At 36.6% G+C, this 21724-nt stretch overlaps 1 protein-coding gene across 5 annotated transcripts in view; it reads right to left on the reverse strand.

Annotated features, from left to right (window-relative positions):
- VWC2L (von Willebrand factor C domain containing 2 like) overlaps positions 1 to 21724 on the reverse strand; it is a 169674-nt gene that overhangs the window by 19020 nt on the left and 128930 nt on the right. For 3 of the 5 annotated variants that reach the window (XR_012469715.1, XR_012469716.1, XR_012469718.1), the window contains exon 1: positions 6042 to 6394. The exons of 1 other annotated variant lie outside the window; for it this stretch is intronic. The gene's annotated coding sequence lies outside the window, so the exon portion shown is untranslated. Of the gene's footprint in view, positions 1 to 4743; positions 4888 to 6041; positions 6395 to 21724 lie in introns of those variants that run through there. One more of the 5 variants, XR_012469717.1, reaches the window with a different exon arrangement.

The following is a 21724-nucleotide window of genomic DNA, read 5'->3' on the forward strand; positions in this document are numbered from 1 at the left end:
CCTTATGACTCTAACATGCATAGTAAGAATTAGACTACCAGAATCGCAACTAATCATTTTTGTATTTCTGGAAAGAAGCACAAACTATGCCTAGGATGAAAGGCAATAACTGATGTCTATTTGATGCAGTTGAGATGGGAAATGAGAAAGATCCTCAAACAACAAGAGTGACTTTCACTTTTTTTGGAACAGAGCAAAGACAAGAGAAGGAGAAAGATCACCAGACATAGAAGTGCTGCTGGGAAAAGTCATTAGATGGTAGTTTCCTTTTTTAGCTAACCTGCTCTTCCTCAAGGTATCAAGTTCACCTGGTTCTATGCTTCTGAATAACTCAAAGTGTTGTCAACATCCCTCAAAATTTTGCCACTCTCAGACAAGGCTAAAGTGACTCCACTCAACCTACCTATGTAGAAAACTCTAATTGATCATGGAACACATTTTTCTCTCTTTGATGGAGGTTGCAAAAATGAATCTTTGAGCAAACATTTAACTAATTCACTTTTGTAATGTGAACAGAAACAATAGCTATGATCTCATGCTTGTGATTTATTCACTAGTGGAGCAATGTGAAATTCTTTGATTTTGCTGATTTTTTTCCTAATGAAAAGCAATATGATTTTTGGTTTGGCAAATATTGATTTTACAAAATTGCCCCCCCCAAAAAAACATTTATGTATTCTGGGTGAAAAAAAATCTCTGCCTCCCCTAATTTCTCTTTTTAAGAAAATTTTTTTTTGAGAAAGACTTTACTATTTTGGAAGGCCATTTGATCTTCTGATATTAGATCTGAATTGCTGAGGCAAACTATTTTTCATCTAAGCAAAAAAACATGTTCCTCACTTGAAACAAAGACCACATGCTAGTTTCTTGTGTCATTGTGATGGTAATTTTATAATAAATTATGTTACTTGACCAATAGCCAGCAGCCTTGTCTAAGTCAACATTTCCCATAGTCACTTACACATACTTGGTATTCAGTGAATATGGGCTATAATCATTATTAAAAGATGGACATTAATAACAATAGAGATTAACAGGGTCATGGGGCCTTTATATTGTACCTGGTCTTGGTCTCAAAGCCTTTACAGATTTTTTTTCAATTTAATTAATCCATACAAAATGCCTCTGAGATAGGTAAGTGCATTTCCAAAATTGACTCTAATGGATATATTAACATTTTGTCTTTCCTTTCTACTTTGCAGGTCTTCAAAGTGCTGAATATTATTATATCCACTTCTGAATGGATGCCCGCACATGTCATGCGAAGTGCTACCAGTGAATTCTTGACTGATACAGGTGATTAACTACTTAAGTAGAGACACCTTTGAGGCCACTGAAAAAATTTTGAGTTATTATACCCCTGAGCCCAGGCTATTTCCCAGAATCCTCGAGTCATCCCAAATATGAATGGATGAAACATGATAACTGGATTTGTAGTAAAGGGAGCTGGATTAAAATCTCAGCTCTGCCATTTACTACCTGTGGGGCTCTTGGACAATTCACTGAAAGTCTCTGGAATATACATTCCTCATATGTAAAACAGGATGTATTTCTTAACCTTTGGGTATGTGTGCTATAGACCCTTTTAGCCATCTGGTGAAGCCTAGGAATCCCTTCTTAGAGTAATGTTGAAAATGCACAAATAAAATGCATAAGATTACAAAGGAAGACAAATATATTGAAATAGCTATCAGAATCTGTATTTTAAAAACCAATTTCATAAACTTGATATTAAGAATTACTACACTACATAAGCTCCCAGATATAAATATTCCTTCCAGTTATATGTCTATAATTCTATAGGTCTTATGAATGGAATGGACCTGAAGTAACCTTGTTCCATCAGTGCTGAAGTGATAATGCGACAGTGTCATAGAGATGGAGTCCAAGCTTATATATGGGGACAGTCCATTAAGTAATTCTAGAGAGTCCCTATTTTATTAGATCTGAACCCTTCTCATAGTGAATGGGAGAGCAGTAAGAAAAATAAGAACTTTTGATCCTGTGATTCTATCAATTGCCTTTATCTGCCTACAACCAGTGAGCCTGAATCCTATAAAGTGAATCAAAAGGTGACCTAACGTCCTGATTTTCTTTTGAAATGACTAAAAGATTGCACAGTTGGATAGTATTTACTACCTGGATCATAACATAGTGGGTAGAATGATGGACCTGGACTCAGGAAAACCCAAGTTCAAATCTTACCTCAGATGTTCCTTATCTGTAAATGGTTAAAATGAATTTCAAATGAGATAATATTTATAAAAGTGCTTAGCATGATAAGCACTATTTAAATGCTTATTTTTTTTAAATTCTTATTTTACTTCTCAGTATATCAGTTTATTTTTCTGTAAATGGTGATACTAATGTTGCTCTACTTAGAATTATTACAGTTAATATTACTTCTGAACTGGAAGTGGTCCTCCTGTTGGTCCTTAATCCAGACCCATACTCCCAAAATGATCATGGAATGCTGGATTCTAGAGGATTAGATCAAAAGTTTGCTTCCTTTGAAATAAATTATTCCTTCTATGCTTGGGCTTTTCACACCTGCATTTGCTAGAATTTCCAAAAGCCATGTAGGAACCTCAAAAACTCTTCTCACCAAGCAGTAGACTGAAAGTGATGTGACTTGGCAGAACTGATCTCAGTACTGCAATAAGAGTGCTTAGCTTCTCAATACTTAATAAATTAGATTTTGTTCTTTAAAATTGCCAAATGAGCAGACTATTTTTATAGCTATAAATAAATGTGATATATTATTACATTTATTAATATATTTATAAAATTGCATTTATGTAAATATTACAAATAAATTTATAAATGAATGATTTTTTAAAAATTCCTGTGTTTAACATAGTTGGCCAACTTTCTATAGCTTTCATTTTTTTCTTCTTTTGAGAAAATACAAATAAGTGGATTGATGATTTTAATTAAATAAATATTTGAGTGAAAAAAAGAAATTAGACTGGTTAGAGTGCAGTTGGGATCCTTATATATTCTACTGTTATCTTCATAATGTTAAGAGAAGGAAAAGAATCTTCCCCTCTCCAGGCCACTGAGTGAACCTTTTGTGGTAAAGATATGGAAAGATATGGATGAGAGTCATATAGAATAGATAGACATGGATAGGTTACCATTTGCCTTGATAGCTGGGGAATAAGGAAATATGTATTTATAGAGATCCTATGTGATAAGTGCCTTTAGAAATATTATCTCATTTGGTCTCCATAACAGCCTTGGAGATGGTTTCCTCTTATGATCCTTCTTTTTACAGTTGAAGAAACTGAGACAGAGAGGTTAATTGATTTGCTTAGGGCCATGCAGTAGAATCTGAGGCCCATATTTGAATTCAGATCTTCCTAGCTCCCTATCCACTGTGTAATTAGCTATATGCCTCAAACAAAATGAAATGATAAATCCACTTAATTGGAATTGTGGTCAGGTAATTTGGACAAGAGATAGCTCTTTTGAAAGTCTTCTGGCATTTAATAGTTAATTTGAAGACATGAATATGATATTATTGCTATTACTGACCAATATTTTGAAAACTTCCTTCTTATTTGCTCTAAACATCCAGGTTGGCTTAGTTATATTGAAAGAAGGGTAGTGATGGTTCTTGACTAGATTACTTTACTTAACTTTTTTAAAAATAATGAGAGAAGGGGCTACTAGGTGGAGCAGTGGATAGAGTACTGCCCTTGGAGTCAGGAGTACCTGAGTTCAAATGAGGCCTCAGACACTGAATAATTACCTAGGCAAGTGGCCTTAGGCAAGCCACTTAACCCCAACTAAACTAAAAAAAAAAAACAAAAAAAACCTAAAAAACTAAACTAAAACTAAAAAAACTAAAAAAAAACTAAAAACTAAACTAAAAAAAACTAAAAAAACTAAACTAAAAACTAAAAAATCTAAAAAAACTAATAAAACTAAAACTAAAAAAACTAAAAAAAACTAAAAAAATGAGAGAAGTTTAACTAACTGCACCAAGAATTTCTTTGTCTTTTCATTTCTTTTACATTATGAACTTAATGATCATCATAGTTCAGTATTCAAAGACCAAAGATTGTATTTGAAACCATGAACTTGTATAGTTTAAGAGCATATTAAATTAAGATAGTCTTAAAATTTCCTTGTTTGTGTCCTCATTTAAACATTTTTTTCAAATTTCTTCTATGCATTTAAAAATGTTTTATTGATTTTTTTCATTTTCCTCAATTTTTTTCTACTCTAGAATTTTTTGCTCCCTAGAATTTCAAAGTTTAAAGGTTAGCCCTTGCTGGGAGAATGAAAGCCCTTCCCAAATGTCTAAAATTATGCTAGGATGAAAGTAATGATTAAACACATGCTGATGAAATTCCCTCATCCAAGCAACAGACATTTTTCAGGATCTTTTCAGCCTGTAAAAATCCAGGAAGACTTTCCCTCACACTGACGCAAAGACTGGCTTTTTATATTAAACAGGAAAAGAATTTTCCACTAGGTTGTACCATTAAGCAGTGCTGTCAAAAGCTAGGGATGAGAATCCTCCCATTCAGATTTACTGTAGCCATTGTTGTGATTCTGAGAAAACGTGGATATTGGCTACCTACAATTTGCTCACAAAACCTCTAAGACCAAACATAAACTCCTCTATTTGTCAAATAAACTCCCAACTCCACCTTTCCAATCTTGATGCATATTACTTCTTGCCTGGTCTTCTATTTGTTCCTCACATGAAACACTCCATTTTTGGTATCTTACCTCTTTGTACTGGATGTATCCCCCAAACTTGCACCCCTTCCTTAATTTTCCTTCTTGAATGCCCTGGTTTTCTTCTAGACTCACTGCCTTCTAGATGAGGTCAACTATTGGTTCTCCTCCTGATCCAGGCAGGTTCCTTTATATCTGTTTTGTGGATGTGCATATTGTTTCATGTGCTGCTCTTTGAGAGCAGTGAATGTTTCCCTAAGTAGTGCCTGGCATGCTATAGGTGCTAAATAAGTGCACATTCATTGACTACATAGAGTTTAGGAATATAGTTCACGAATGAGTATATTCTCAGATTGGAGCATGGCCAGGCATTGACCCTGTCTATTCTTGAGCTAAATAAATTCATTCCTTATAGAGGAGGAAGAGATCTTTTCCAGAAGATGGGAAAGGTACACTGGACACTAAGGTAATAAAAGTGAGTAAGTTGGTTATGAGGAAATTAAAAATCATTTGGTTCTCATTTAAAAATTAATTCTATTCTATCATTGACCCTATTGTATATTCCTGTCTCATTCTGTATGATTGTTTCAGACATATTTTTTCCATCCTTGAGATAAACTCAGGAATGCAGTTTGCCCTTTGAGTTAGTTTAAAAGTATGATTAAAGGGGAATATAGTTATCATTCCTACTGGTTAACCCCTGGGATGTCTTCTTGTTGTCTGTAATTCTCAATCAGTTTAACCTGTGCCATCTCCAAAAGATAAGTCATCTCCCCTTGCTTGCCTTTGGGCAGTTAGGGAATATTTGATCCTGCAAGGGCTACAGCATGCCTAGGAGTACTGATCTCCTAACAAACATTACAAGAGGCAAATGAGTCCTATAATACAATTAGCATTCCTTAATTGTCAAAGAGGGGGTTTGATTACCCTCCCCTAAGTGTCAATCCACTTTTCTTGGTATAGCCAATTATAATATTTCTAGATCACATTCTTTCCTGTATGTCAGTAAAGAGGGTTTTTCTCTTTTCAATGCGGTCATTACTGAAATGGACAGTCTGAACTACTTTGTTAATAGTTATATACATCACTATTTTGCCTAAAGTACTTCAGTTGACATTTATTGAATTTACTCATCATAGTTGTACGTAAAATCTGTAGCAATATCTATCTACCTGGGATGCTCTTGTCCCCATAGAATAGTGGACAACACATAATGAACCTTCATGTTAAACATGGCAAATGAGCAGAAAAAAACCTGCCTTTACTGCATGGCTCTGCAATATTTTTGCAAACAAAAGCTAGATTGTAGCAGTAGTAGAAATTTTGAGCCATTTCAACTTTGCGCTCACCTGTGCCATCAAGACCATTTCCCATCTTGCCAGAGATAATAATTGCCTGCTGATGCAGAGGCCAATTTGGTTGTGGAGGTACCCAGATGGGACAGCAGCTGGTATCAGGCACCTGGGAAGGACTGGAGTCCTAGTAAGACTCAAAGGTAATTATGCAATTTTTTCTAAGTTTGCCTGTAAACTTGGCAGATTTTGCCCTAATGGTGAAACATCCCTGGAGGTTACAGTCTGTTTTTTTTCCAAAATTGTACCACATTGCAGATTAAGACTAGCTGGAGTGACTTGGGTCACAATCTCCCAGCAGGAGCCACCAAATGTGAGGTGAAGGCAGCAAACCCAGGCAGCAGCCTGTAATCAGCAAGCTGCCCCGCCAGGGAAGTCATCATCACCCCATAATGAATGACCTCTCCCACCTGAGCAGAATCACAATGTCTCCATGGTAGCAGAGCCCTTCCTTTTACTGAATCATTCTGCACTAGGTTCAGATTTTCCAGGTTGGGAGAGAAAGAGTAAATAGTGAGATAATGTATGTAAAATACATCATAAACTTGAAATCGGTATGTAAATTTGAGTTGCAGTGATGATGATGATAATGATGATGAAGATGATCATCATGATGATGATGGTGGTGATGATGATGATGATGATAGGAACTGGAGCTGTTCGAGCTATGATCTTATACTGTTTATTTGAAAGCTTTGAGATTGAGCAGATCTGGGACCTTAGAGATCACCTAGACCAACTCTCATATTTCACAATGAAGTCACTGAAACCTTGGGAAGTTAAAGAACTGCCTCAAGGTCACAGAAATAGTAAGCATCAGAGGAAGGATCTGCACCCAAATCCTCTGATTCCAGTACCATGCTACCTCCACTAAATTCTCTTGTTAGGCATAAGATGTAAAATCCCCAGTTGAGGGAAATTATTTTTCTATTGTATTACTAGCTAATTATTAAATTAGGATTAAGGCATTTCTATTTCCTCTTTCAGAGACCAGCCCCTTAGGACAGTGAGTCAGTCTCTGAAGGACATTGCTGATAGATGAGATTGTCAAAATCTTCTGGGAACATGCGCCTAGACCTTGGGCAGGACTCCCTTGGCTAAGAGAATTTGCTTTTCTTTAGAGTGTTAACAGAATCTGAAGTAAGTGAATTATAGCCCCAAAACATCAAGTTTATTCCTTTGCACTCATCCATTGGAGTTTAGGGTAACTCAGCTCATGAAAGAGGAAAACAACCAGAGTGATTTGGGTAGAGATGTATTCCTTTGTCCATGTCACTGGAGGCAGCTGAGTCTCATGATCAAGACTTGATCTATGCAGAAGGAGTTGAAGGCTTTCAGTCCACCTCTTCATTGAAAGTCTATTCCTTCATTAATTGTTCACTAATCAGGATTCATTTTCATCTGTCAAGGCACTCACTCCACCAGCTTTTCCAAAAGGTATTTAAACATTTGGTGATTTCCATAGTTTTTTCTTTGGTTACTGAAACTACTCTAAAAAAATATTTTGGAGATAAACCTGTTTCCCAGAGTTAAGCCACAGCTAGCACTTTGAGTCCTGAGTTTGGTATAACAATCATCCTTTACACTCTGGAAGACGTTACCCCCTGGAAAAGTGTATTATTTGGAAGAGCACTATGTGTTCACTAAGGGAATTAGCTTCACCTATTTCCCAGGTGCACCCATCACATGTTCACAATCTCTGTTCTTTATAACTGCCAGATACTATGCTCCCATTTTCATCTTAGAACTTTGGTTTTGTAACCCAGAGTAATCAGAACCCCCAAGACTTGGACAATGTCTGCTCCCAAAGAATCAAAGAATGTCTTATTGTCCCAAGAAATGTGAGAACTGTCTCAAAACCTAAGAATGATTGTGTTGTGGTAATTAAGTGTCCCCAGCCTCAACAGTGTTAAACCCACCTTCTTGAGGGATGGGGTTTCCATTTGCAAAGGTAATTTTTCTCACTCTAAAATTAATTAAACTTCTGTTTGTGGCCTAACGCTCTTGTCTCTATCTTGCTCTGTTTTGACTCCAGTCATCTACAGGTTAGAGGCTGATTATGGTCCAATTGACACCATTGACCATCAATTTATTGAATATTAGTTATCCTAACTAATACATTTCTTAGAAAATGTGCAGCTGTCTTTTTTGCCATTAAAAAAGTCAGAGTCTGGACAATATGCTCTCTGTGAGTTTGATTTTGTTTTTGTTTTTTTGTAAAATGGTCTTGCTATAGGAAGACATAGGTACAATAATGAGACTGGCAAGATGGATATTTGAGCTATTTGTAAAGGGAATAATGAAATTCAGAAATCACTAGGTGGAAGTTAGAGACATGCATTCACCCCTCTCCCCCAGGTCACTGGACAGAGAAAGGACTGATCAGGTAGCAGTCCCCAGTGACTGATGGGATGTGCAACGATGGTAGAGACTGATTTGAAAATCACTGGGTATTCTCCTTGCAAAAGACAGAATCGGGTAGGAAATATAAGTCAACTGGTGTCATGGGAGGACTAGGGTCAGGGAAAAGAAAAGAATGAAGAAAAGCAAATGCATACAAGATCCGAGCTCAGAAACCCAAGTGTCCCTGATGAATGACAAGAGAATATAGGTCAAGCTGCCCACCTACTCAGATGAGTCAGATGCTTTGTTCAATCCTACCAAGTCTTTGTGTAAAAACATTGCTGCTGTGGGTGTAAACAAAATCCCCTGAAGTCTTAAGTTTAAATGCCAAACCGATCATGATCTCTGTTTAGAAGGGCTATTCATTTCTATCTGATTCAGCAGTGAAGATTGCTGCCCTACGGAGAGGCAGCATAATGAACAGAATCCCAGATTTAGAGTCAGGAAATCTCAGGTTCAAATCCTTCCTACATATTTACTGGCTAATTGACTCTGGGAAAATCACTTTCAGCCTTAATTTTCTCATTTGTAAAAGGGAAATAAAATTGTCCCTAGCATTCATTTCACAGGGCTAATGTAAGAGTCAAGTGAAATAATACAATGTATTTTGTATAATCTAGAGAACTCTATGACTATAAGTTACCATTATTTTTTATTAGCAGAGGAAGGTTTTGGAAGGAAGGAGGTAAAAGGAATTGAGAAAAAGATTAGGAAATCATATTGGGGAATGGAAACAGGAGGAGCTGACTCATTTGTGAATTATCTGGGTGAGAAAATATGAGAGTGGGGGAAAAAATGGACCTGGTCCACCAACTATTCCATGAATAATAGAATATTTTTACGTTGCTGAGAGCTTCTATTAAACCATCATAAATTCTTCCAGTTTTCCCTGGAGTTGCTATTCAGTGTGTTACTTATTGATAAAAGAAATTCAAGAAAAGATGACTGCCATATAACACTCATTTCCCAAGAAGCAAATTAATTTCCTTAGGCCTTTACTCACTGTTCTAAAAAATTACAGCAAATGATAGTTCCCACCCCTCTCTTGGATACCTTAGTTTAATTTATTTGTAGTGAAAATTGAATGTTCATTAGAGTTGATAGGCCCAGAGCTAGGAGATGTGAAGTTCTCTCTTCAGATAGAGAATAAGTTGGGTGTACTTAGGAGATAATTCAATAATTCTAATATTTGACTCTAATATTGTGTGGGAGGATTACCATCTGCTCTGTGAGACAGGTTCTAGTTTCAGATTCCTTGAGGTTTTTAATCTTTTCTTTTTGTCTTGTGACTTTTTCAACAAGTTGTGCAATATACATTAACATATATGTGGTGGCAAGAGACAATTAACATTTGACATGAATTCCTAATCATAGCTTAATGAGTTTTAGTCAGAACAAATGAGATTAATGTTAGGAGACCTATTTGAATTAGGATCTCCATTTTCCCAAGTGGAAAAAGAGAGAATTTCTCATAATAGGAGATCTGTTCCTTATTCCCAATCTCTATGTGACTTGTCTGAGATTCAGTGACGTGTGTAATTTATTGTTTATTTGGGGGTTTCAGTTGAGAAGTATAAAACACATAATAATTAATTTCCATAAAATGTTATATGGTATCTAGTATGGGCAAGGTCCTATGTTAGTAAATAAAAGTTTGAAAGATAAGCCTTCATATGTGGTATAGTAATGTAAAAACAATGGGTTTTTCCATTTTTCAATGCATTTCAGGTAATGAACTATTCTAAATATCATCATTTTTTCCCCTTTATTATTCCCACCAACAAGTCAATATCTTCATGTTACAATGATAAATTGATTTGCAGATGCCTTTGAGGCTTACTATTGGTACTTGACCTGAAGGAAAGACTGAGTATCCTGTTTTAAGAGAATTATTCTCAGGGCTCCCAAATTGCCCTTGCTATTTCTGTTCCATAAAATTGCAAGTTTTCTCCTGCATAGAAGCAAATTATTTAAGAAAAAACTACATTAAATATGCAAAATTGCTGTTAAGTTTTTCTAAAGACAAAAAAAAGCAAGCCATAGTCCTATGGCTTGGGATTGCTGATAAAGAAACTAGAAGCAGATCTCTAGCAGACTGTGATAATTATTGGTTTTTGTACAACATGATGATTCATAATAATAGGTGTTCATTAGCCAATGGGAGGGGTTTTTCCTCCTATTTCCATCGATCTGTTTCCCTAATGAGTGTTAGAACCATGTAATAACTTTAGCCAACCACTTATGGATGGTTCCAATTAGCTGCTTATTTAGCCTTTGTCTTTTGATTGGGGCATAGTTTTGAAATAGAAATTAAATTTTCAGTGTTTAATATCAAGGTGATTTCACAAATTTTACTCCATTTGAGCTCAATAAATTTGGATAATAAGCTTGATTTCATAAATGATGAGGTTGTTTCCCTCCGATACCAATTGAGTTAAGCTTTGTCACCCTCCATGCTGATTTACGTCCAGTTTGCAACATTACCAAGTGTCTGATATCATTCTTAATCAAGCCCACTGGTCCCCAAACAAACTAGAGACAGTATGGCATCTAAAGGGAACACCATCCCATTACTTCTTTTTATTGATTGTGTAGTTGCTTAATTTTATGAGAAGGCTTAGCTGCAGGCATCACTAGATATGAAGCCAGAAATCTGTTCATGCAAGGAAGATCTATAGATGCAATTTAAAAGCACTCAGTTTAGAAATTATGGGTGTGTTTTTTCCCCAATGGAGCTTCTGTTGGGAGATGTACAGACATCTTATTCCTCCATGAAGTTGTTGAATGTGGATTGTGGGTTTTGACAGTAAAAGGAAATTCCTGAATTCACTTGCTTAACCATTATTTGTTTTCAGTTGAAAGAGATTAGAGGAGCAGCTAGGTGGCACAGTAAATAGAGCACTAGCCCTGGAGTCGGGAGGATCTGAATTCAAATCCAGCTTTAAATACTTAATAATTACCTAGCTGGTAGCCTTGGGCAAATCACTTAACTCCACTGTCTTGCAAAAACTCCCAAAAAGCAAAACAACAGCAACAGCAACAACAACAAAAAGAGTTCAAAAAAAAAGAAAGAGATTAGAGTTGACTCCAAGATCCAGATCAAAGATTCATATGGCTCAGTCTTCTGCAAGCCTTCTTATTGGAAAGGCGGCAAGCCTATTCCATTAGGGTAGCCTCACTGAAAAAAGGCAGATCAAATCCAATGACAGTGAACTTCAGTGAATCATTCACATTTAAAAGTTGTATTTGAATTCTGTTGTGGGTATAATAATAAATGTTTGCTTAAACAAGAAAATCTTTGTAAGGGCTATGCCTCTGACATCTTTTCTGTCTCCCACAGCATCTGGTTGAGTGCTAGACACCATAGGAGTTACTCCATATATTTTTACTGATAGAAACATTGATCTAGTGACTTTGGTTGTAATGGTATTTATTAAAGAATTTGACCTCTACTTGGTAGATGAAGCTTGCTATTTCTCGGAATCCCTACCAGTAGCTAACAGTCTTCAGCTTTAAGCTGCAACAGATTGTCTGTAATTCAAGAGTAGAAAACTAGCCAGGTGATCAAGTCTTCCAAGGTTGTGAGCAGATCAATAGTTGATCAATGCAGAGAGAAGGTATAGATGTATGTCTTCCCCAAAGCATTGCAGCATGGAGAGAGACAGTGAGGCTTAGAGAGACCTCTATGGAAACATTGATTTCTTAGAGGTGAAGTGAAGTTGAAAATTATTTTCTTCATTGGAAGAAACAAGGAAAGTAAACAAGTTAGTTTTTTTGGGGTAAGGGGTATCCATCCATTTGTTGCATCTTATTTTAGGCTAATTGGATATTCTTACCATGGAAAGGTGAACAGCTAAACTTCTTACTTGTCTGGTTAATTATTAGTGAAACCAAGATTCCCTTTTATGGAATAAGTAGCATACTGGCTTTGACAGAAGCAATTTTTCTCTATCAGAGAAAGAAGATTTATAGGAAAAAAAAAGTTTATAGAAAGTTTTAAAAGAGCTTGGGAGAGTTAATTCCAGTTCTCTGTGAACAACTGAAACCCAGCATGTTACTGTCAGGCTGAAAAGTGACCGGGATTTCAGTGCTTCCAATTCATTCCTAAGAAGGGAAGACCTTGAAACTGAAACTAGAAAGGACAAGATCAAGGAAGATCAGTAACTGGAGGCAGTGTGGTAGAATGGGGAGAAATCCTGGATTTGGAGATGAAATACTGGATTTAAGGCGAGGTCACTTAGTAGCAATAGAATTTTGAGTATATCTCACTTCATTGTGTTTTTGGCCCTGCAAAATCCATGATTCAGATTAGCTGAGTTATAAGGTCTCACTTTTGGATACCTCTAATTTGGCATACGTTTAGAGGCAAAATTTACAGTGGAGAGAGGAGCAGATCCAAAAAGTAGTTGATTTGGAAAATTCTAGGCCTGATTGTCCTTACATGGTCTGAAAATGATGGAAATAGTTTTCTTTCCTAAAGAAAACATTGATTTCTGATGGCTTTCTGGAGCTGGTTTATACTGTCATACTCTGCTGATTTCTAACCTGCTAGTCTTGTAAGCTTGTTTGCTTCTAATTAGCATCACTGATTGTATCCTCCAAAGGACTGTACGCATAAATGTAAATTTCTGATTGATGTTGTCCCCATTAGAGGCTTAGTTCTGACAACTACATTCTTTTGGACTACTGATTTTCAGAAAAGAATGAAAAGCAGTGACCCCCCCAACCCCTATTTGTACTGTAAATTTAGACTCATTCTTGATCAGAGCATAAATTTGACTGTTGCTTGGGGTGGTTGGTTTTAAAGCCCCATCCCCATGTTACTTAACCTATCTAAGCCTTAGTTCCCTCATGTGTAAAATGGGGGTTTGTACTAGAAGGTCTTTAAGGTCTCTTTCAATATTAGGACTATGATCTTCTTATCTCTCCCTTAATTATGTTTTTATGTAAATATCCTTTTTAATAGTGTATTTGAATTAATTTGAATGCTAGAAAAAGAGTTGTTTTTGTTTAGCCATTTATCCAACTCTGTGACCCTTTTTGGGGGGTTTCTTGGCAAAGACCCTGGATTGATTTGCCATTTCCTTCTAGAAGCTGAGACAAATGGGGTTAAGTGACTTGCCCAAGGTCACACAGATAGTAACTGTCTGAGATTGGATTTGAATTCAGGTCTTTCTTGACCTCAGACTCAGCACTCTATCCACCACGCCACCCAGTTGCTTTAGACAAGAGTCAGGAAGACAAATCCTGCCTTAGAAAATTAATAGTTGTGTGACCCTAGACAGGTCACTTAACATCTTTCAATCTCAATTGAAAATCCTATCTATAGGGGCGGCTAGGTGCAGTGGATTAAAGCACCGGGCCCTGGAGTCAGGAGTACCTGGGTTCAAATCCGGTCTCAGACACTTAATAATTATCTGGCCTTAGGCAAGCCACTTAACCCCATTGCCTTGCAAAACAAACAAAAACAAAAACAAAAAACTAAACGAAAAAGAAAAGAAAATCCTATCTATAAAACAGGAATATCATATAGTACCTACCTCAAAGATTTATTATAAAAATCAGGCAAGATAGCATAATTAAAGTGTTTTGTACTTTGCACTTGAGCAACAAAAATATTAGCTATTAATATTATTTTACAGACAGGATGGCATTGTGGATAAAGTCATGTTCAAAGTCAACATGACCTGCTTTCCATTCCCGCCTCTGACATATAATGATTATATGACTCTGGGAAAGTCACTTAACCTCATAGGAACCTAGTTCTCTCTCTCCCTCTCTTCTCTTTCCCTTTCATTTTCTTCTGTCTTTCACTTTTCTCTCTCTCCCCTTTCTCTTTCCTTTTCTCTCTCTTTTTCTTCTCTTTCCCTTTTTTCCTTCTCTCTTTCACTCTTATCCCTTTCCTCTCTTTTCCCTTTCTTTTTCTTCTCTTTCTCTCTTCATTTTCTTTCTCTCTAACTCTCCTTTCTTCCTATCTCTCTCTCTCCCCTTTTTCTTCTCTTATTCTTCTTTTCCTTTCTTTCACACCTCTCTTTTCTCTATTTCTCTTCCCCTCATCTTTTAAAATTCTTTTTTTTATTTTTAGTTAATCTCTATTTTTATTCTGAGCTTAGCAAACACCATACATAATAGGACTTTTCTTTAACATAGTAATCAGTAAAACAATGCAAATAACTCTAAAACTATAAATTTTAGAGGTCTAACCTGTATTGGTAGAGGTAGTTTCCTAATTGAGTAGTCCCCAATATCAATAAAATACTGATCCAATACTTAGCTCTATTATTATTATTTTGCTGCTTAAAAGATATAATGCAATATTTAATCAGGAATAAATAGCAGCTAGATCTTGATGGCATGGCCAATCCATCCTCCATTGACATGGTTTTTTAAGGCAAAATACTCTTGGCAAAGATAGGGTTTAATATTTAAGTTTTCATTTCTATACATCTTGAGTTTATGGAGAACTGTTTTATTCCATTAAAAGTTCCTAACTGGTCTCTTCCATACAATATTCATCCAGAGATTTAAGAATTATTCTTTTATGTACATTTTTAACAGTTGGTTCTGCTTGGACATAGGTTGAGTGCCCATTAAAATGAAGGATTTCTCAGATCTGCTTGAAATCACTCTCTCTCTCTCTCTCTCTCTCTCTCTCTCATTTCACACCTTAACTTCCCCTGATTAACACAAGTGAGAGCTTAAAACTTTAAAACCTTCTAATTATATCACATCCAATAAGGGGAAAAAAGCTACTAAAAATCTCTTTAAAAGTATGACACTAAATTGCTACAAAGCAAATCACACTTTTCTTATGATTTGTTTTTACTTTTTGTTTTTTTTTGTACAGTATTTTCATTATTTTAGTTGAATAAGAAGAATTGAACTATTAGTACTGGGGATCAGTTCCTTTCTGGAGTCTCACTCCAGATGACTAGCATCCACTTTGAACTTTTTCCTCATCTGACTATTGTCTGTCTATCTATCAATCATCTATCTATTTATGTCTGTCTGTCTATCCATCCATCTACCTATTCACATGTATTATAAATGTGCACATAAAAAGATTCGATCAGTGACATATCTCTGGCTATAAGAATGCTATTTGAAAATCCTAATTGGCATCATCAGTTAATATTTTTAATTTCATTATGATCTTAATATGTTGTAGTAGAAAGAATACTGAATAGGGAACCAAGAAATCTGGTTTCTTGTCTTGGTTTGGGAATATCTAGTTGAATGACCCTAGATAAAATATTACTTCTCTGGGCATCAGTTTCCTTATCCATACAATAATTAATCACTAGAATAGATATTCCCTGAAGTCCCTTCCAACTCTCAAATAACATGAATTAACAGGATGGAAGCCAGGTGAGGTAAGTCAAATGGCTATTTAGTGGAATGGCTACTATGAAAACCTTTTCTTTCCTTTATTTTACCTTGGAGTCAGTTCTACTGATTTGAGGTATCATTGGGCAATTCTCTAGTCTATAATAGCACTCTCATGTCCATCTGGCTTATCTGCCACTACCCTCCTACTAATGGGACCCTCTAAGGGAAAGGATAATGATATTCTCATGTGCTCAATTAGAAGAGAGTCACTGAGAGGATTAAAGATAGCCCACTTAGTCTTTGAATATAATTGTCCAAAGGAGAGCAGAGATATTACAGGTTTGACTTCGAAAAACAAAGACTAAGATGTGGCTATTCAATCCTACATTTTAATTGCAGCACTTGCAATTAAAATACAGTGCATCCCATGAGTTGATGCCATCGACCAATACAGATTACCTCCAGTTGGTGGCCTGGGATGGTGCTGCATGGTCTCTCAATACAGTGATGATCCCACCCTATCTACAGCATTATCAGCACCTTGGACACTTACCACACATTTCAGAGATACATGGTGGGTCCAATTTGCCCTGTGTATGTTCCCTCTGTGAAAATTTTCTGGGGCCTGGCTCATGCTTTCAGCCACCAATATCTGCAACTGAAGGAAATCAAGCAGCTCTAGTATTCTGAAGCTATGACCAGGAAAGAAAAAGAGACAATTGAAAGAGTTCCATCCATTCTGATGGCAAAAGATTCAAGGAAAACACTTTTAGAAATATTTTTGTAGAAGTGGACTCCTCTAGGTCACTTATTTGAAAGTTCAGAGTGATATTCAACCCTCCAATACCCCCAGAGACAGCTCTCATGGACTCCACTGATGGAAGCCAAATGCACAGTTGTGCTGGTACTCTTCAGAATGCCTCGTCTGCATTTTTTTATACCATCAAAACTAAAAAGATCTGACAGTGAATGTCAGCAGACAAAAGCTAAAAGTCAGAGAATCCCACAGGGATTCATGGGACAAATCCTACCTTCTGGTCTGTACTGGGTTCAAATCCCCATGAATAGGAACTACAGCTGGGAAATCTCAGAGCTCAGCTCTGCCTTTATTATTATATTTAAATTGCCTTTGGTAAATGGTTCAAAGGCACTTATCATTTTTCACTAAGCTCTGTAAAGGAGCTCATCTCTTTTGTATACTTTCCAGATGAACTGCAGTCTAAAGAATTTATTGGGAAGAGTACATAGAAAGTCTCCGGATTTAGCCTCCTGTTTTCTAGTACTTTGCTCCTTCTACTAAGTCATTCTTTTTTTCAGTATTACCATGCTCATTGCAGATAGCAAACCCATTAAAGCTGCAGGTTTATTTACTTCAACTGACTTCATAGTTAAGAGCTGCTTTAGCACCTTCTGGATAAAGTGGTGGATATACATATATACATATCTACATGTGAGCACATATCTATTCACACATGTGCAGGCATGTATATGTTTCACACATATACACAAACAAATAGGCATGCATATATGTGTACTAATTATTCATATCAGTCCCATGAGGGAGGCAGTTTGACACAGGGTTGTTATTGTTTCTGTCTTCTGTCTTACAGGTATAATGGAAGCACAGAAAACCTGTCATTGCAAGTAGTGAGTCAGCTATGGCTCTAGAGACAGCTGCATTTCTGTCCTCTCAACATTTAGAGGCCATGCATTTCCCTAGGTTTTATTATATAAAGGTTACTCTGACCCTGGAGTTTGGCTAATACGGAGTGGAAGTTTGGGGGAGGCTGGGCTCAGTGCCAGATGTTAGCCTAGCAGACTGGGCCATCTGACTCACAGTCCTTGTCCCCTGCTATTCTGACATTTCAACCCTGGCACCCCGATGCCCTCTCTTTTATTTTTCATTTTATTTGCAGCTCTCCTGGGCTTATTGCCACTGCCTTTGCCTACATTGCTCCAATTGATAAAAGCATGACTGGTAGAATGTTCTAGGTGTGAGCTGCAGTAACCTGGCATATACCCTCCTCACCTCTCCTCTGTTCCCTATTGGACTGGCACCCTAAGATGAAAAGCTTGCTGTTGCCAGAGGTAGTATGCTTTAAAAAAAAAGAAAAGAAAAGAATGAAAAGGAAAAGAGCTCAGCTTTGAAGCTGCTAAAGTCCCATCAGAGTGAACACACTGGAGAAAGGATGCCGGTCTTTCTTGTTCTTCTACCCCTGTCCCTTCAATTTTTTCCCCATCTAATTTTGATATCAAAGCAAAAGTGAATCCATTTTTAAAAGTGGATTTAAGCAAGGTCATGGAGACTAATTACAATTTTTGAAAGTCAGGAAAGCAAGAATCAAAATACTTGCTGTGCCAAGTTGCCCACTGAGTATCTCTGGCATTAGATTCTCAATGTGGAACATCTAAAGGGGATGAGAGTTATTGCTTCTGATTAGGACTTTTATCCAGAGAGCCCAAAGCACATTCCTGTATACCTTCACAACTTTCATATGAGGCTGGCAAAAAAAAAATCAGGTTTTATTATTAGCATCCTATTGGTGAGGAGGCTATAGCTGGGGAAGGTTTGGTGGCTGATTTCAGATTACAAGGTATGTTCATTGCAATGCCAAGGATAGAATTCTAGTCACTTATCTTAGTCTTAGACCTTATTCACATGGGATTCTATGTATTATTAAGCTTATGAAACCTGAATTTTTTTTCAGTCTCTGGCATTCAATCATATTCTGTTTCAATTAGAAAGTAAGATCTCTGTGGGTCCCTTTGAAGAATCATGGCTTTATATGAGCTGTTCAGGACGTAACTCCCTAGTTGGCCTATTAGGAAACTATAATAGTGAGTTTGATCCTGCAGGCTCAAGCTATACATTACTTGGGAAGAAACAGGTCACTGTTTCACATGAGCCAAACTATCTCTTCCAGGGTTTCACTTAGTAAATAAATACTTTTTCTAATGGCTACCTACTGATTAGTTAATTCAATGCATAAAGAAAAATGCTCTTTGAAATAGGTGGAGTTGGACAGTGGTCTATTTATTGGTGAAACTACCTAAATAATACAGTATAGAGAGAATGTAAAAATATCTCTATTTTGACATTTTCATTATGACAAAATAAGTAGCAGATTATTTACACAATTGTAAGCAACACTTCCACACTGAAAAAAAAAAGTATTCTTGATCTAAAGATTGTCATTTACTTCTAAGCAATATAAATGCTTGGCAATGATTCTTTCCAACTCAGCAGAAAATTATCCTGATTGAAACAGGACTATCCTTCAAAGGGTGTTTCCATATTGAAAAACCCTCAAAATATCTAAGTGGTAGAAATCCTTAGTTGATTTTTCTTCCTTTCTTCCCTTCTCTTTCCTTTTCCTTCCCCTTTCTTTCCATCCTTTATCCATTCCTTTCCTTTCCCTTCCTTTTTCCTTTCCTTTCTTCTTTCCTTTCTTCTCTCCTTTCCTTTCTCCTTTTATTTCCCTTCCTTTTCTTTCCTTTTTCCCCCTTTTCCTTTCCTTTCCTTTCCTTTTTTTTCTTCATTGCCTTTCTTTTCCCTTCCTTCACCTATTCTACCTGCCTTTCTCTATTACTTGGCTGTCTTGCTCCCTTCCAATCCCTTCCATCCTTCTTCCTTTCTTAAAAAAACCCTTTTATTTTTCACTCATTTTTTGATCCTAACACATCTCAAGACTTGCAGTAGTATCTTTTGGAAATTCCCAAAGGAATAGTTATTTTTATTTTCTTTCCTATTGTTTCTTTAGGGTAAAAAGGAAAATAAAAACAGGATCAATGCCAAGATTAAAGGGCAAAGTTAACCAGAATAAAAATAAAAGCATTCTAGATGCAGGAAATATTACAACTAACACTATAGGTTGAAACAATAAAACATACTTTGTGGATATTCTCCACTTTCAGTTCTACCAATTCTCTAAAATATGATAACCAAAATGTATATGGTATACATTAGTTAACACTGCTCTCTGAGCTTTGATTTGTAAACTATTAAAGTTTTACTTTTAAAAAATAGGTGCTATCTAAATGGCACTTTATGACCAAGTTTTTTATTTTTCTATTTAGAGACATAGACCCTTGATATGTATTTGCCTGTGTGTGTTAAACTCATGCTGGAGTCAATAACAGCACTGACCCAATTCTGGAAGCCTGCGATTTTCAGCTTATATTACATTTAGAGCTATACCAGAACTTGTTAGAACATATTTAGTGAGTGGCTTATGCCCCACCTCCTCTCTTACTTATAGCTCATGGTTTTGGTTCATAGGAGCAGTCTCAGAGAATCTCTGAGTAAAAGGGACCTCTCATACATCTCTGCCACATTCCTGATAATGGCTGAAGCCTGTAGACCTCTGTACGTGATGAATGACTCACTGTTTTTTGAGGCAACCCAATCCACTTCTGGGGAGTGCTGATTGTTGGGAAGTTTTCCCCTTATTCAGATGGAAATATTTCTCTATGACATCTTCCTGCATTGCTCCTAATACTACTGTCTTCTTAGACCAAGCTGTACAAGACTAATCCCTCTCCATATGACAGTCTTTCAAATACTCTACGACAGCTGTCATTTCTCCACTTAAATCTTCTCATCTCCAGGCTAAATGTCCCCAGGTGCTCATTCTAACCTGGTTTTTCTTTTCTGGATGTGGTCCAGTTTGTCAATGTCTTTCCTAAACTGGACACAATATACCATCAGGAAGGTATATTGGAAAAGATTTGTGATTTCACTAGGTCGACTCTTAACCTTGTCAAAATCATGTCAGCTAGACTATCATATCACAGATAAATAAATGGGAGAAAATGCTTTAAGGGTCATCAAATCTAGCTTCCTCATTTTATAGATGAGGAAACTGAGACCTAGTAAAAAAAAATTCAGTGACTGGTCCAATGTCACAGAGACAAAAAAAAGGGTAAGTAGCAGAGAATCCTGGGATTGGAACTAGAATCCTCTAACTCTAAATCCAGTACTTTTCCCATTATACCTCACCTTGCAAGTCATGTTATTTGGGACTAATGAATGCTACTTAATATATAATGGGAAAAAAAACATGATAGAGATTATTGTTAGGAAATGTTAAAATGTACATATCCTAACTCTTAAATAGGATCACCATGATTTCCTCTACTTAGGGCCCTAATTTTCCCTCCCAACAAATAAATTACTGGCTGTTTGTTTTAAAAGGATATACCAAAACCCCAATGAAAGCATTACACCTGTACAATTTCTATATTTTGACTGAGGAAAAATGAGTTGTGAAGGAGACAGAGCTTGCAGCTATCCTCAATTGGCAGAAATTTATTTCCAAAGTACTTTGAAAAGGAAATAAAGGCCTAAGCACAAAATAATTTGATTTTTTTTCCACCTGGCAAGTCATTTGCTCAATGACAGTCATTCTCATGACTTACACACTGTTATTGCTCTCCCAAACAGCTGTGTGAAGACACACAAATGGGGTTCAGGGGGGAGGATGCTGCTTTTTTCTAGACTGTTGGATGGGGTTGAATCTACTGAACTATATTGTCAGTATGATGGATCCATTTATGGGGCTGCAGGAGCCTCATCTGATGGAAGATGAGGTATAACAATCCCAGATATCCAAGCCCTCACAGTGAATCATATTAACAGATAGCTATAAGGGATTTGATCATACTATTGATCTGATACTATAAATTAGAGAAGTCAGAGTGACTGTTTAAATTCCTCAAATAGTACGGATAGTGATGCCCTTGGGTAGAGCCAATGCTTTAATGAAAATGAGTCAGCAGTTTCACTGCAGACTTAATTGGCAGAAAAGCTTTATAATTCAGAGGCTGTAAAATTGCTATGGTACAGAGTGTGAGCCTATCAGAGGTCTCACTCTGGGATAAGAGAGGGTACATTCTGCCTCCTAAGCCTTTCTAAATTGGGTTCAGAGTTTCTATTGCTTAAAACATGT

The sequence above is a fragment of the Macrotis lagotis genome, chromosome 6 (genome assembly GCF_037893015.1).
Source record: "Macrotis lagotis isolate mMagLag1 chromosome 6, bilby.v1.9.chrom.fasta, whole genome shotgun sequence".
Taxonomy (NCBI): domain Eukaryota; kingdom Metazoa; phylum Chordata; class Mammalia; order Peramelemorphia; family Peramelidae; genus Macrotis; species Macrotis lagotis.